This window comes from Amblyomma americanum, chromosome 8, assembly GCF_052857255.1.
Source record: "Amblyomma americanum isolate KBUSLIRL-KWMA chromosome 8, ASM5285725v1, whole genome shotgun sequence".
NCBI lineage: Eukaryota > Metazoa > Arthropoda > Arachnida > Ixodida > Ixodidae > Amblyomma > Amblyomma americanum.
In genome coordinates, this window is record NC_135504.1 from 36393320 (window position 1) to 36410438 (window position 17119).

The 17119-nt window shown below is 50.0% G+C and overlaps 1 protein-coding gene and 1 long non-coding RNA gene across 4 annotated transcripts in view; one reads left to right on the top strand and one right to left on the bottom strand.

Moving 5' to 3' along the window:
* LOC144101349 (uncharacterized) overlaps positions 1-17119 on the top strand; it is a 145358-nt gene that overhangs the window by 65942 nt on the left and 62297 nt on the right. The gene's annotated exons all lie outside the window — the stretch shown is intronic.
* On the bottom strand, positions 4666-14789 carry LOC144101276 (uncharacterized). The gene is made up of 3 exons (XR_013307974.1): positions 14660-14789; positions 12471-12562; positions 4666-4746 (listed from the first exon to the last, which is right to left on the bottom strand). It is a non-coding gene; the product is annotated as an uncharacterized LOC144101276 (long non-coding RNA).

Here is a 17119-nt window from a genome sequence, read left to right on the forward strand (position 1 = left end):
TCACCTCCTCCTTGCCGCTCCCTTCTCCCATACGTCGGCACCCAAATCTTTGGCAAGAGGAAAACTAGACGCCGCAGTTCTTGAGGCGAGAACTGCGCCACCAGCGAAATGTACAAGGCCTCAATTATCTGCCGCCAATCTGATTGCCGTTTCTGTATAGGGTGTTTCTGTTCTGTCGCTTGTCGACACCGGTGCTGCTGTTTCTGCCATGGCCGCCACCTTTTGTCGCTCCTTGCGAAAAGTGACCCCACTTTCTGGATTCTGGCTGCGCACCAAAAGCGCGCAGGCTATTGAACCGTTAGCGATGTGCACGGCTCGCGTCGTTATTCAGGAAATCCTCTACGTGATTGAATTCATCATTTTGCCAACCGGTTCTCACGAAATCATCTTGGGTTGGGACTTGCTGTTGTGCCATAATTCAATTCAATTCAATTTATTCAACATCTTGAGGGTGTTGGGTGCATCGACAAAAAGCCAGAGAGAAGGCTTGAAAAGGGTCGACGCACCCTACAATGACTTGACAGCAGCAGAATACATTAGTAAGATGATCACTACGCGAATATTGAAATAAAATAAAACTGCAAGTAAACACACAGGAAAGAAAATACAAATAAGTACAAATCTCAGTTGCACAAAGTGCTGACGGGTACATAAGTTTAGATGCCTTATTCACTGAGCACGGCACACATAAGGCAGTCATCGATTGTGTTCAGCGGTTCCTCGTCTCCCGATGCCTCTTCTGCTGCTCCTGCCATAGCCGCCGTTGCAGAAGACATTGAACTGCCTGCCTGCATGTTCTTCTGTTCTTGTGCCCATTACATCTGACCTCGTTCGCGACGGCAACGTACTTTTTACACCATCACCCTCCTTCTGCGCCGGAAGCACCTGCCCATACCTTACGCCATCCTCACCCGGTCAGCTGGCCTTAGCGCGTTGTTCGTGACCAATCCGTTTACATAAGCGTCCGCTGTGCATCGCGATGAGTGCCGCAGTACCGCGCAGATCATTGATTTCGTTCTCTATATATATCGCAATGAAACTGACGATTCACCGTCCCTCGACGTAGATGCCCTCAGCCCACCGGTTCCTGCACTCGACACTTCGCCTCCAGACGTTTTCCTTCCCTCCACTGACGCCTCTCTTCCTGCACCTCAACGTAATCAACTTCTCACGCTCCTTCATCAATTTCGTTCCTCCTTCCATTTGCACCAACCCGCTTTGACCCGCATGTCGACTGTCGCCCACCACATCGACACCGGTGACCACGCCCCTCTGCGGCAGCGCCCATATCGCGTCTCCGTCAGTGAGCGCCAAGTTATTCAAGGCCAAGTTGACACGATGCTTCAGGGCGGCGTAATTCAGGCCTCACACAGTCTCTGGGCCTCGCCCGTGGTCCTCGTGAAGACAAAGGATGGCGCTATTTCTGCGTTGATTACCACCGCCTGAATAAGATCACGCGAAAGGGCGTTTACCCTCTTCCGCGCATTGATGATGCTCTGGACTGCCTACAACGAGCGGAACCCTTCTCTGCTCTTGCTTTGCGCTCTGGGTACGGGCAGGTCCCGATTGTAGCTGACGATCGCCCTAAAACCGCATATGTGTCCCCTGATAACCTGTGTGAATTTAACGCTATGCCTTTTGTCTTCTGTAATGCTCCAGCTACGTTTGAGCGCATAATGGACAGCATTCTGCGCGACCTGAAACGGAAGTCCTGCCTGTGTTATTTCGACAACATCGTGATCTTTTCGCCCGACTTTGCGACTCATCTGTCCCGGCTGAATCCCGTCTTAACATGCCTTACGGACGCCGGCCTTCAACTGAACTTAAAAAAGTGTCGATTTGCTGCTCGCGAGCTGACAGTTTTATTCTACGTTGTGTCAGAAGAGGGCGTGCGCCCCGACACCGCCAAACTTCGTGCTCCAAAACAAAACTCCGTTTCCAAAACCTACTTGCATTAATGAACTGCGCAGCTCTGTTCCTAATTTCGGCGTTTTATTCGAAACTTTGCGGCCATTGTTGCCTCTTTAACTCAGCTTCTCGGCAGCAATGTGGATTTTTCGAGTTGGTCGCCCGCCTGCGACGACGTCTATAACAACTTGCGCTGCGCAGTCTCCTCACGGCACCACCCATCTCGCGTCACTTCGGCCCTCAAGCCCCAACCGAAGTACACACGGACGCCAGTGGCATTGGCCTCGGGGCTGTGGTCGCCCAACGGATGCCTGGATTCGAGTGCTTGGCTATTCTCTGGGTCCTTGGAAAGTTTTGACCTTATCTCTAAGGCCGTCCACTGAGCATCATGCCCTAAGTTGGCTTGCTTCGCTACAACATCCCTCTGGCAGCCTTGCTCGATAGGCTATCCATCTCCAAGAATATAACAAACGTGTCGTATATCGGTCGGGCCGCAAGCATCAGTACACTGATGCCCTGTCCGGCTCCCCGCTACCGGCCGAGTTTGCCAGCCTTTCGGCCCTCGAATCATATGCACCTTCGCTCACCACCTGTGTCATGCCTTCTGGGCAGCGTAAAGATGAGTGAATTGCTTCTCTTCTTGAATTTATCTCCGACCCATCTAAGCCTCCACCATCCCACACCCTTCGTCGCCAAGCCTCACATTTTACAATTCGCGATGATGTACTCTATCGGCACCACTATAACTCAGATGGACGGAAATGGCCTTTTGTCATTCCCCGACATCTCCAGTCCCAAATCTTCACCTGTTTCTACGCTGACCCGCAATACGGCCACGCGGGAGTCATCAAGACGTACGCTCGCATCTGTCTGCGGTACTACTGGCGAGGCATGTATAAATTCATACTGAAGTACGTCCGCTCCTGCCCGTGCAGCCAACGCCTTAAGCAACTGCCTCATCGCTCTGCTGGAGAGTTGCAGCCACTACATTGTTCTCCTCGCCCATTCGACCATGTTGGCATCGATTTATACGACCTCTGCCGTACACCGCTGCTGGCAACCACTGGGTCATTGTTGCCATTGGTCACCTGACCCAGTATGCAGAAACCGCGTCCTTCATTATGCAGCGCTTTATACTTCGCCACGGTGCTCCTTGTGAACCCTTCAGTGACGGAGGACGCGTCTTGTCTGACGTCGTTAAAGCTCTACTCGCCGAGCGCAATATCATTAATCGGACTTGTGCAGCCTACCATCTGCAAAGAAATGGTCTAACTGGACGATTTAATTGCACTCTGGGCGACATGCTGGCGATGTACATTGCTGCCAACCACATGATCTGAGACCTCATTCTACCCTATGTTACGTACGCCTACAACACTGCTACCCAGTCCGCCACAAGTTTCTCTCCAAAACAATCAATTTTTCAATCTCCTTTTTATCCTGTTTAACCAACAATTACCTGCGCGAAAATGATTAAATATTGCCCTCAGGATGAAAGTTACTATTTTGGTTGTATTCTAAGATGTTTGGATGCAAAATCCGCCGTTCGAAAAGCGTTGAAATTAGGCCGGAGGTTGAGCCGGATGTTTGGCAATAAACTCTGATGGTGCGCATGCGCAGAACGTAAGATCGCGCGTCGGCAAACGCCAAGAAAGAACACAAGGTTTTCGCATATAGCGCACCCCTTAGAAGAGCCCCTCAACCCTTACCCGCTTACGCGGCCACAAATGGAACTCACACCGCGACCCGACGTGACACGTATAGCTCAAGCCGTTCAAGACGACACGCTAGCAGCTGGCGGAATGCCGACCATCTCGTGGGCACTCCGACGTTGCCTTTGTGATTTCGTTTTAATCGTACAGAATTTGCACCGGTCAAAGGATAATGGACACTTGTCAGTCGAGCCATGAAACAACGGCACCTTCGGTTTTAACGGTCACCCAGCTGAGGTGTCGTATGGGCAGCAGATTTGCTCAGTGAACGATTGATGCTTGATAGATAAACACACTCTGTGATAAAGGAACTCGGTGATAAAGATGGATAAAGACTCTGTGATCAAAAACATACATCCGGGCAACTCATTTTGCATGAACTTGAAGGACGGTATCAATGTTTACGTGTATATAGGAAGCATATGTTTTTGGATAAAGTAAAATATTCCATGACTTGACCTCTACTGCCCCCGGCTTCCTCATTGACGAAAGTGTGCACTAAAATCTCGTGCTATCAGTTATGGTCTAAAGTGTGAGTTTAAGATGTGATTTGAGATAAACTGAGCATACTGTGATGGTCTTGCAGCTAAGAAGTATGGAATAGGCCGTCGGCGTTCAACGAGTTCATTGGCGCATTTACAACGTTATAGAGGACGATGATTTTTGAGGAAAGGAATGGTTGTTTAGTGTTTAACGTCCCCAAACGACTCAGGCTATGAGGGAATGAAAGGTACTACATAACTGGCTCCCTGGATCATTGGACAGCTCAGTCGCACCCTCAGGCAGTGGTGCCCGCCTGCGAATGCAGCTTTCGCGGAATATTTCGCGCTTAGGAATGCTAAACCACCAGCACTTTGCAAGTTTAGCAAAGCTCTCTGATTTTGTCCTTAGTGCCCAAAAACAAGTCTGCAGAGCATAAGCTGACTTAAAATCATCGCTGTTTTCGCGACCATTGGGGAAGAATTTAGCAAAGGTAACAAAGGACTCTGCCTGGACAGATCACATTGAAGTATGGACACTTACTCGGCCGCAACTTCAGGAGGGGCTCAGGCACGCACCCCTAGTTCAGGACGAAGAAGCCGCCAAAGCAGCACTGTTCAATGATGCCGAATCCAAATAGCCGGTGCTGCAAGACAAAAAAAATAGTATAAGCAACTTGTGCGAAGGGACCACCGAATATCTCTCAAGGATCACACAATAATTTTCGACTTCATATTTCCTTCCTTCATGCCGTATGCGGAAGGTGCGGGGTTCGATCCGCAGTGCCGCCGGGTACCCACCGGTGATACAATGGGTACAAGCTTTCCCCTGGTCTGGTGCTCGACTTATTTAGGGTGAAATGCTTGGGAAATGGGTCTTTTACCCCACCTTGAGAAAAAGAAAAAATACCTTGTGACATGGCGCTCTTTAACCATAGCTGCCCTTGCGCCATAAAAATCCATAATCATCATCACCTTCCTTCATGCATTTTACGCGAAAAAGGAAGGTGCTGCGTTCTATTTATTCCGAAAAGAAGTGTGCACCTGTGGGCTTAATTCACTGAATTTTGTTCACTGAATTCAGTAGGCTGATCACTGAAATCAGTGAAATCACTGAATTTTGTAATTCGCTGAATTCACGTCTACTTTTCTATTAGCCGATAGCGTACACAGTTCGTTCGGTCGAAAAGCCATCGGCGTAGTAACAGTGGGCAACGCGTGTCGGAAATAATCGAAAGCTCAGTAAAAATTGTTGCATGTTAATTGTTGGTTGTAGTGATTGATAATTGACTGGTGTGATGTAAATAATTGATTAATAAAGAAATGAACAAAAAAAGCTGGAAAAATGGGGGTTCAATTGGTCCCGCCGTGATTGCTCAGTGGTTAGCGCGCTCGGCTACTGATCCGGAGTTCCCGCGTTCGAACTCGACCACGGCGGCCACATTTCGATGGAGGCGAAACGCAAGGGGCGCACGTGTGCTGGGCAATGTCTATGCACGTTAAAGATCCCCAGGTGGTTGAAATTATTCTGGATCCCTCCATTACCGCACCTCTTCCTTTCTTCTCTCAGTCCCTCCTTTATCCCTTCCCTTAATATAGGCGAGACGGATACTGCGCCGGTGCCTTTCATGAAACCAAGTTTAACATTCATTTTAAAGGCACCAAAATGCTTAGAATGAAACGCCAATGCTTGGTGATGCGAAATAAGAACATTTAGAGTGTGTAATTGGTGAAATAAATAAAAAATGAAAAAGAATTACCAGCCAATGTTTGGTGATGCGAAGTATCGGTGTATATCGTCGCTCTATTAAGAATCTTATAATCTAATAATAAAATGACGCCCCAAATGGTGTACGCTATCGCGTGAACTCATAAGCGCAGCATATGTGTCCAACGTTTTTTCTTCTACTCTAATCAATTAACAATGAAGGATGAAACTCCTCGGAGGAAGCCGGCTAATCAAGACTCGGGGCGGGTTGCCACATCCAAATGACCGATTCTGCTGGAGAATATCAGGCCTAACTTCACTATACAATCACCTCGCAAAAAATTAAGAGTATCGAAGCATACTTCAGACTATCGCGGTTAACACTGTGGTAATTTCGTATCTTTTTTATTACCATAGGCCCCGAAGAGTGGATTGGTGCAGTTGTAAGCACATGCTTTTTTAGTTTATTACTTGGGCTAGCTGATATAATTACTAACGTCGGCTGGAGTAAAACCCTACCGAAGGACTCGACGCGGGCAATCGTGAACTGACCAGTTGCGGAAAACAATCGCAACACCTCAACAACGGAACTGTTCACAGGAGGCACTATGTCTTAGCATACAGCATACAGCTTCTGTTTTTTACGTTGCTCATACATCAGAGGAACGCTGGGTTCAACTGTTGTAGAAAAGCATTCCATTGCATCATAAGTCAAGCTTCTTCCGTATACTAGTAAGGCTATCTTTTTTTTATACTAATACTTCCTGTTCCGGATCTCAGGTGGTTGTAGTCGACAACCTGTCACCCTTCCTAGACAGTTACGTGTTAAGCGTGGGCTTTTAAAGCTTTAGGGGCAGCAGTATTTGTCATGAAGTACAATTTGCACTGTGATAATCATGTCAGTCAGGTCTGGTGCGAGGATGCAAACACTTATCATTGAAAGCAATTGGGAGCTGAAAGATGTAGCCGGGGAAACTGGGACGCAAGCAACAGAATTCTTTTCTGTATTTAAAAAATTCAGGGGCGATAAATTACACTCATGCAGAGAAATTGCACTATTTACGCATTTATTCCAATGATGATTCTGTTCCAAATGTAGCCGGAAAAACCGGGGCACAAGCAACAGAATTCGTTTCAGTATTTAAAAATGTAGGGGTGATAAATTACACTGATGCACATAAATTGCATTATTTACGAATTTAATCCAATTATGATTCTATTTCAATACTGGGTCCACTGTCTCACTCCCCTGTGTGCTGCATTTCTGATTCTATTCTAATTCACACTACACAACTACGAAAAATGTGTCATATGTTTTGCCCGTCTTGAGCGAGATCCCAACACTCGTTCTGGGAGTCGTGAACAGCGACACCCATTTAGGATGCCTGGATGATATAAACTGGAATAGGTATTAGGGGCCGGTTGGGGGGGGGGGGGAGCTAAAGGCTGTCAAGCATGCCAAGAAACGCGCCGCTCGCTCATTCCTAGGAAGCGCAATTTTTTGGCGTGAAGGCGTATCACGCTTAGAATAAATGAGGAAACAATCGCCACTAACGCTTTAAAAATTGAGCGAACAGGTCATACCAAGACATGGGGCAGAGAAACAGTGACATGGTTCGGTGGCGAAACGGGAGCAGACGAGACGAAGTCTTTATATATGTTTATGGCTTTTCAGACGCGATGACGTGCTAGAGCATGCAGTATGAGGTATTCATATTTTAGGCCTCTCAGCAGTAAACCACATTATTGTAATACATTTTATTAAATCTGATACTCCTTGGGCGACACATATAATTGGGAAATAAAATTCCAGGAAACAACGCTTGAGCCACATGTTGTCAAGCTTACAATATAGAAGCCAGTAGAGTTAGGCCTAAAAATTCGTAAATGCGCTTTGTGAACTACTACGAAGACCCGGTAATATGAAAGACGTTATAAGGGTATCACAATCTCAATTTTCATGAGCGAGAACGACAGACACAGTAGTCATATAGTGCCGCATGTCAGCCACAACGCTGTCAGCGCTAATGCATTAAGGCTACATCTCTCTCTCTCACTACCGCCACATGTATCAAAGCACGAATGAGGCGTCCGCATATCAAGGGAGCCAGTCATGCGCCCTTCCTTTCCTCAAAGCCATCGGCGTCTAGAACGTTGTCAACGCCAATGAACACAGTGAACGCCGGCATCTTTCGCTTTGTATATTGCTACGTTACTAACTACTCTAGTGGCGCCATACGGCTAAACTGCATTTCTTGGCAGTTGGCAAGCCTTGAGTCATCTCGGGGCTAGATGCTTCGTCTTCATCTCTCGTGCTGCCTGCTGCCTTGCGCGTTCCAACATCTTGCGCGTCTAATTAAAGCAAGTAAACCAGCCCTGCTTACGTCAACCGTTTCTCAGTGGATAATTTGGTGGAGGTGCTGGGTAATGGCCCATGTACGCTGACTTCGAGGACACCTTTGACGTCAGCTCACAACGCGTGGCTACAACACCAGACCACAAGGCGAGCCGCCGCCTGCGAGGCCTACAACCCGAGTTCGGCCAACTGACAGCGCCGATAAGGGCCATGACATCCACCGCGGCTAGCCAGACAAGTCAGCACTCCGGGAATGCCCCGCCATTTGTCCTTGACGCACCTCGATCGCCGCCACTGTTCCACGGGGACATGTTCGAGGACGTCGAAGACTGGTTGGCTAGCTTTGACCGAGTGGCGGGTTTCAATGAGTGGGACGGCGAGCGCAAGCTGCGCAACGTCTACTTTGCGCTGCAGGACTCGGCCAAAACGTGGTTTGAGAACCACGAAGCATCCTTTACCACCTGGGAGGCTTCTCGTCGAGAGCTGCTAGCGACATTTACCAGCAGCGAAAGAAAAGAGAAAGCTGAAATCGCCCTGCGCTCGAGATCACAGCAGCCGAACGAGGGCGTCGCGATGTTCATCGAGGACATGACCCGGCTGTTCAATCGGGCCGACCCTGCTATGCCCGAAGCCCAGTAGGTACGCCACTTAATGCGTGGCGTAAAAGAGCAGCTGTTTGCCGGACTGGTCCGTGACCCGCCACGAACAGTGTCCGAATTCACCAAGGAGGCAATGGGTATCGAGCGCTCTTTACAGGAACAGGGCGCCCACTACGGACGTCAGGCTACTGTAGCAGCCGCTTACCAGTCCCAGTACACGCCTGCATCGCTGCCCGCCGAGGACCTTCGACAGTTTGTAAGAAGCCTTGTGCGCGAGGAACTGGCGAAACTTCGCTTTGAAGCTCCACAGGTCAGCGTCGCTGCCTTTACGGATGTGGTCCGCGAAGAAATCCGACGAGTTGTGCAGCCACCCCCAGCTCCACACCCGGCGACCTCCGTTATGACGTGCAGCGAGGCGCTACGAAGTCCCGGGCCAGCGATGCGAGCCTTTTCTGCCATCGCTCCTGTGCAATACCTGCAGGAGCCAATCGCAACAGCACCCTCCGTGTCGCAGGAGTTCAGGCCTCCCGTGAGCAAAGCGCACGTTTGGCGTACGCCAAACAATCGGCCGCTCTGTTACCACTACGGAGAGCCCGGCCACATCCTCCGCCATTGCCCCTACCGCAGGATGGGTTTAAGGGGTTTTTCACCTGACGCACCTCGACCACGCTACGGTGAAAGACCATGGGATATCGAACACTACTTGGCTGATAACATGCAATCTTCGACCTCGCAGCGACGCCCGTCCCGATCGCCATCCCCAAGGCGGTTCTCTTCGCCCGGCCGCCCGTCATCCTCTGGCCAGGTCAGAGGTACGTCCCCACGTCGGGAAAACTGAAGACGGCGTCCTCCGGGGGTAGGGCTGCCGCTACTGGACCGAGTCAAGAGCCTCCACCCGACGATTCGCCGCGACGCTCCGACCGACGACGACCTGACCCGACGACCTCGACGATGCGCTGCGACCGACTGGCCTCCGCCGAAATTCCGGTATCCACCGACAACCACGACGTTACCGCACTCGTGGATACCGGCGCCGATTTTTCGGTAATGAGCAGACGGTTATATTCACGGTCTTGAGGAAGGTTCTGACCCCTTGGTCTGGGCCGCAGATACAGACAGCTGGTGGCCACGTGGTAACTCCGATCGGTGTCTGCACTCCGAGAATCCAGATCCGCGGCGTTACTTTTCCTGCTTGCTTTGCTGTGTTACCCGAGTGCTCCAAAGACCTCATACTCGGTTTGGATTTCCTTCAAGAGTACGGTGCCATTATCGACCTCCAGTAGCTAATCGTGTCATTTTCCACCCAAGGTCCTGTCGACGACGATACCGAGTCACGCAGGGCTAAGTTATGCGTCTGTGACAACCACGTTTTGATCCCATCAAGATCCAGCATGTTTGTTACTCTAGCGTGCGATAACAGCACCAAAATTCGTGGCATCGCTGAAACCAACATGTCGCTGCTCCTTGGTCGGCAAGTCTGTGTTGCTTGAGGAATTGTTGAACTGAACAAGGGCCGAACCGAACTCTTGGTGACTAATATTGGTTGTGAACCTCAGTGTTTGCCTGGCAGAACAGCTATTGCGTATTTCGAGGAACTCAGCGAATTTGCGGGACAGCACGCTTTGTCCGGAGCCCCGGCATCAGTGGAGGAACCGACCACTCCCATAAACACTGACGTGAACCCAAACCTCCCAACTAACCAGAAACGCTGCTTGGAAAGCGTTATCCAGTCTTTCTGCGACTGCTTTGCCTCGACCTCCAAGGTAAGGCAGACACCGCTCACAAAGCACCGAATTATAGTTGACGCCAACCAATGGCCGTTATGTCAGCCGCCCTACCGCATCTCTTCGAAGGAGCGCGATGCCATTCGCCGCCAAGTTCAAGAAATGCTCAAGGACGACGTGATACAGCCGTCGACGAGCCCGTGGGCGTCACCTGTTGTTCTAGTGGCAAAGAAAGATGGAACCCTACGGTTCTGCGTTGATTACAGACGTTTAAACAAAGTCACTGAAAAGGATGTTTATCCTCAACCGCGTATTGATGACTCCCTGGACAGGCTGCGCCACGCCAAGTACTTCTCATCGCTAGATTTACGAAGCGGCTATTGGCAAATCGAGGTGGACGAACGCGACCGGGAAAAGACCGCTTTTATTACACCGGACGGCCTGTACGAATTCCGGGTGCTCCCTTTCGGCCTGTGCTCAGCTCCTGCAACCTTCCAGAGGATGATGGACACCGTTCTTGCCGATCTCAAATATTTGGCAGTCCAGTCTCGTGTACTTGGATGACGTTGCCATCTTTTCTGACACGTTCGAAGAGCACCTGAGACGCCTGCGCGCTGTGTTCAAAGCAATTTGGTCGGCCAGTCTTTCCCTGAAGCCCCAAAAGTGTCACTTCGCTTTCGAAGAGTTGAAGTTTTTGGGCCGCATCGTGAGCGCTAAAGGGGTTAGCCCAGACCGCGATAAGAATGCTGTCGTGGCTGCTTTTCCTGTGCCCACCGATAAGCGCAGCGTGCGTCGCTTTCTGGGTTTCTGCGCCTATTATCGGCGTTTTGTGCAGAACTTCTCCCAGATCGCTGAGCCCCTCACGCGACTCACGAAAGATTCCGAACCATTCTTCTGGGGCCTGGAGCAACAGCAAGGCTTTGAAGACCTCCGCATTCGTCTCCAATGTACGCTAATCATTGGACACTTCGACGAGTCAGCCGACACTGAACTACACACAGACGCCAGCAACATCGGCCTTGGTGCGGTCTTTGTACAGTGGCAGGATGGTCTCGAACGCGTAATCGCATACGCGAGCCGCACCTTGTCACGATCTGAGGCGAACTATTCCACCACCGAAAAGGAATGCCTGGCCATTGTGCGGGCAGTAACAAAATTTCGCCCGTACCTATATGGCCGCCATTTCAGGGTCGTCAGCGACCACCACTCGCTGCGTTGGCTGGCGAACCTGAAAGATCCCTCGGGACGGCTTGCACGCTGGAGCCTTCGACTTCAGGAATTCGATGTCACCATCGTCTATAAGTCTGGTAGGAAGCACAGTGATGCCGACTGTTTGTCTCGTGCTCCTATCGAGAACAACCGAGCTGACCCCGACGACGATTCTGTTTTTCTTGGTGCCATCGCAACACTTTGGCGGAATTTCGGGCACTAACCTTCCGGGCGTCCACCATGGTGCAGGGAACACCGAAGCAGCGCACGCTTCATATGCCCGATTACACGAAGCAAATCAGACTGTCTATTTCCCAGCCTATTTCTCAGCGGTCTATTTTCCACCATTATGCACTTCCTGTCTAACTCATTGATCGTGATTTGCAGTTCACCTCCTGAGTGACTCAGCAAGGCAATGTCATCTGCGAATCGCACATTATTTAGGTATTCTACACTAACTCTTATCCCCAACTGTTCCCAGTTCAGGACTCGGAATACCTCCTGTAAACAGGCGGTGAATAGCATTGGCGAGATCGTGTCGCCTTGCCTGACGCCCCTCCTTATTGGAATTTTGTCTGTACAGATGTGATAAAACATAGAACTCTTTTCAACATCTCACAAGAAAATGTAGCACAGGAAGCTTGAAATAATCCATTCGCTCCCAGTGGCCCACGGTTGCTCACTTTGTGATAACGCTGAGCGTTCTGTCTCCCACATTCAGTTCTGGTTATAATGGAACAGACATGACCAAATAAGAGACAGGAGAGGGACACACCAGTGACGTATCCGGGTGGGTGTTGCCTTGTTACCAGATCCAAAGAGAGGCCTCTGCTTTCTTGGCTGCTCAGGAGCTCTCCTGTGCCATCACTGCAAGAATAAGGACGAACTTGCTTTCTATGGTAAAAGGAAGGGTGATTCAGGTGTCTGCACAGCATAAAAACTATACTATCAGCTGAAAACGCAATAAAGTGCAACACCGTGAATTTAATCTGAAAATTATCAACTGGCCGCCAAAAATTATCCAAAAAACCTACCATCGTGAAAAAATTATGCGCCGAGAAGCTTGGCGATGATAGTCATGTGCTTTCGCGAGAAAACGACGCAGCAACGAAGCTTTTTCGGAATTCCATCACATACTCTATGCAATGACGAAGGGATTTTGAACACCCAGGACTCTGGGTCCCCGCACAGCCCCACTGCACTCTACGTTCGTGAGTTCATGGAGTTCCATGCCATAGGCGGCCCAGTTAGTGGTGATATTTTGCCTGGCCGGGTCCGTCGAGAGCAGTAGGACCTCCCATTCCTCACTCGTGGTCAGATGCTGGCGGGTATGACGGGATTATTTCTTCCGATGGTCGTCACGCATGCTGTCGAGCACATACCAGCACAGCACAGGGAACTATCTACTTTGCATAGCCCGCAGTCTGAATGATATCTGGATGATCGCCAGTCCAGCACGCACTACGTCAACTCGGTGGTGATCTGGGCGCCTGTTGATGCGAGCCCTACAGTGTGCTATTTAACGAAAGTCTGACGCAATACGCTTGGGTAGGAACCCCACGGCAGTTCAAATTATCTCGGTTTTCAGATTAATACGGGCCGAATAATGATTTACTGTAGTACAGTTCCAGCGGCCTAAAGAAATAGATTCGAAATCTTTGCTTTTAACATCTAATGCAAAACTCTATAACTCGGTTCACTCTAAATGAGAAACCACAAGGCATCGTTTAACGCTGTTACTAACTTTTTAACTCTGCGCCCCCAGGAGAAGGCGGCCAAACACATGAGGGCGTACGGACTGGCGTCTCCAGATTGAGGGGGATCGTGGACAAAGCCCCTGAATTATCATTTGTCTATAGTGAATCCTCTTAGCGTTGAATAATCTACTGCAGTGGCAAGGGGGACAATTGCACGGGTACCGAAGGGGCATGGCTGATAAGAGGCGGAGGTAAATCCCGGATGTCGCTGTTAATGCGTGGTCATTTGTCCCCACCAATCCCCACCTACGAGGTATTTCCAGCGGCGACGCTGAGATCTGCCCTCGCCAGATATCTGCGTCTCCCTGCGTCGCCTTGCTGCAATCGCAGGAATTTCGCCTTCAGCGACGCTAGTGACCGAGACGCCGAAGCTACGCCGAAGAAAGGCTGGTTCGACCTTAAAAGTTAACGCACGTAGGCCCAAGTTGTGACAAAGAACAGTGCCTGGCTGTAGCCATCTTCAGGCGCAAAAAACGCACATTTTAACCCTAGCCCTTCTTGTCAGTACAACGATAATCTTGACCAGAATGACCACATTTATGCCAAGATTCAGGACAAAGCTAGCATTTTTTACGGTAACATGAGATGTTGTGAGAGCGTTTAGTTTCAAAGGTGCGAAAAACCCAGGACTTCTCTGCCTTTTTGCCGCAGGTCCAAAGCTGGAGATTCCTGCACGAAACGTTAAATGTGATTGCGAAAATCTATCATTCCGAATGCGTGGCACAAATCGGGGAAGGTGCACCGCATAGAAAAAAGGCCTTCCAGTCTTGTCTGCGAATGACTGTTACACCAGTAGTCACTCTAAGTGGCCTGTATTTCTGGTGTGGATGCGTTTGTGTGTGTTGGGTTTCATGACGCATAAGCAGATGAGGCTCTCTTCTATTGTCTTTAATTGAACAAAAAGGGATGCCATCGAACATATAAGTGCACCTTTTTTGTTTCAACATATTTGGCAAATAAATAGGCGATAATATTCTGGATCAGAATCAGTTTATAGGAGTGAAAGTAAAATATAAGGTGGACAAATTTATACGGAAGGAAATTATATTCCAATCACCTCCAGTAACAAATTAGTTTCACAGAGAGTTCCCACCGTATATGCACCAGCCTTGTACTACACTGTGGCCAGCTGCTTGGAGAATACAAGACAAGGCAGAGATGCTCGGTGGCCAAGCACGTGCACGTGACCATCGGCAGTAATTCTCACCTGCGTCCCGGCCGCCGAGGCTGCTGGCCAACACCGACCACGCCCACGTGGTGACAGTGGTCCAGGCACTTATATGACTGCAGGTGGTGTCTGCCACCACACAGATGACTCCGCTCTTCACTGGTTTCCTGTCAGTCTGAAGAAGCAGCAGTGCACATCATTGTTTCCAGGATCCACTGAACGCTATCCAGACAACAAAAAAATAGTGATGCCGCCACCGTCCGGAAGTCGTTGAACAAGTGACGTCAAAAATGAATAACAAATTCGATACATCACGCAGACCCCCATAAATCGAGAATTGTGACGAGTAAGAGCTAACGCTCTTAAAATATGCGCCGAATAGTCCCCATTGTATCGCATGAGTGAGCTCTCCAGATGAACCTGTTAGGATGAGGCAGTCGCATCCTCTGCAATGGACGCGACATGAAGGGAACGGTAGTGTATTGTGAAATCTTGGAGACACCGTTGCTGATGCTGAACTACTATTTGGAATCCTTTCGAACATTGTCTGCACCTTTAGCGATGCAGTACTGTTGGCGTTCACGTTTATGCAGGTTTATGAGGCACAAGTTCATTGCATATGCTCTTTTCATTCGTTTTACTTTTCTCGGCAAGAAAAGGACGCTACCTTTTTTTCTTTCACTGACTAAATCTTTGTTGCTGCTGTATCGCCACCGCGTTTCAGTCGCAGCATGTCGCCAGGTGACTATTTCCTTATTTTCTCTTGATTTTTATGAACTGCAGGGAAGAATTCCACTGTTGGTACACTTACTCGGCCAATCCTCCAAGAGGGGCACGAAGGATCCGTAGTTCAGAACGAGTAAGTCGACTGCCGGAGGCTCAAGTATGGTTGCCACATCCAAATAGCCGATGCTGCCGGAGAAAATAAGATACACAAATGTCGCTGCATTAGCATCGCAATAAACGTGATCGGCAAATGAAACACTTTTCAATGTCACATGCGTTTTCTTGGCACTCCATATACCGCACCTGCATAAAGTTTATTGTGTGGCTGAAGCCAAATGCCTTTGTGGTTGTTGCATTTGGGTTGCAAGCCCCAAGGGTAGCGTTGGCCTGGCGGCCTGGGGCAAAGCAGGAAACATCCGAAGGTCCCGGCAAAGGATGAGTCGACTGGCAACAGAACAACTTGTTTATTCTGGCATCTCAAAAGAGCAGCCGGTCAGGGCGACCACGTTACTCGCAGGAAGAAATCGAAGTCTCTCGTTGGCGTCCGGGGCAGCTCTCTTTATATACCCTCGGAGTCGAGGGCAAGAAGGAGCGGCTTGGGATGAGTCGCACAAGACGGCGACGCATGAACATGTTCAGGCGTGACGGGCGCGTCCGCCAGGCCGGCGCCGGTCACACCTCCTCGCCTCCCAGTTGGGGAGCTCCTCTCCCCGGCTGCCGCGCTTTGACAAGCGTGGGCAAAACATGCACACACACACACACGCACGCACGACGACACGTGGCACTGAAACCTGCCTGGACGCGCTTGGCGGGAGGCGTTGCGGCCGCGATGAACGAAGCCGCGGCGTCCGTTGCATCCGCGCCGGCTATACCGCGCGTCGAAGGCGAGACGTAACAGACCGCCCCGCCGGGAGAAGGAGATCCCGATGGTCAGGGGACTGCATCCGCTGTCCAGAGGGATGTCGCTCGATGATGCTCGTAATCGAAACCGATCGTCCCTCGACGTTGCTTGAGCGCAGCGCACAGAGAAGGCCTCGTTCTCGGGTTCAGGATCACATAGGACACTGCAAAGTCACTTCGGGAGAGTTGCCATTTTTGTGCTCGTTCCCAGCAAGCGTTAGAACTACGCCGAAACGCAACCGCTCAGTCAGCAAGCACGAGACAACCCTCACTAAGCTCTGCCAGGATCTATCCCCTTTTATACTACTGCCTATTTCCTTACAGTAGTCAAGCAGCACTCAGAACGCGTCCACAAATTGGAAAATTGCACTAGAAAGCACATAATCACTTTGAAACACTAAACAAATGCAATATGTTAAAAATCCTGCCTCAGGAAGAAAACATCAGTAACCAACAACTTTGAGGCGGATTCCCACGTTAGGGGCTTCGACTTAAGCCATCGGCGTTACCGTTGAGACTCCCCTTTTTGTAACGCACCTCAAAGGAATATTGTTGCAAAGCGAGGCTCCAGCGCAGGAGGCGGCCATTTTTGGGAGATATGGTCTGCAGCCATTGGAGAGGGCAGTGATCCGTCTCAATGATAAACCTCGAGCCGGCTAGGTAGCAAGACAATTTCTGAACGGCCCACACGAGACACGCACACTCTTTCTCGGTGGCGCTGTACGCCTGCTCACGACAGGTCAGCTTACGACTAGCATACAGGACGGGGTGTTCCACTTCTCCATTGTCCCTTTGGCACAGTACAACGCCCATGCCTCGCTCACTAGCATCGCACTGAACAACGAACCCTTTGGTATAGTCTGGCGATCGTAG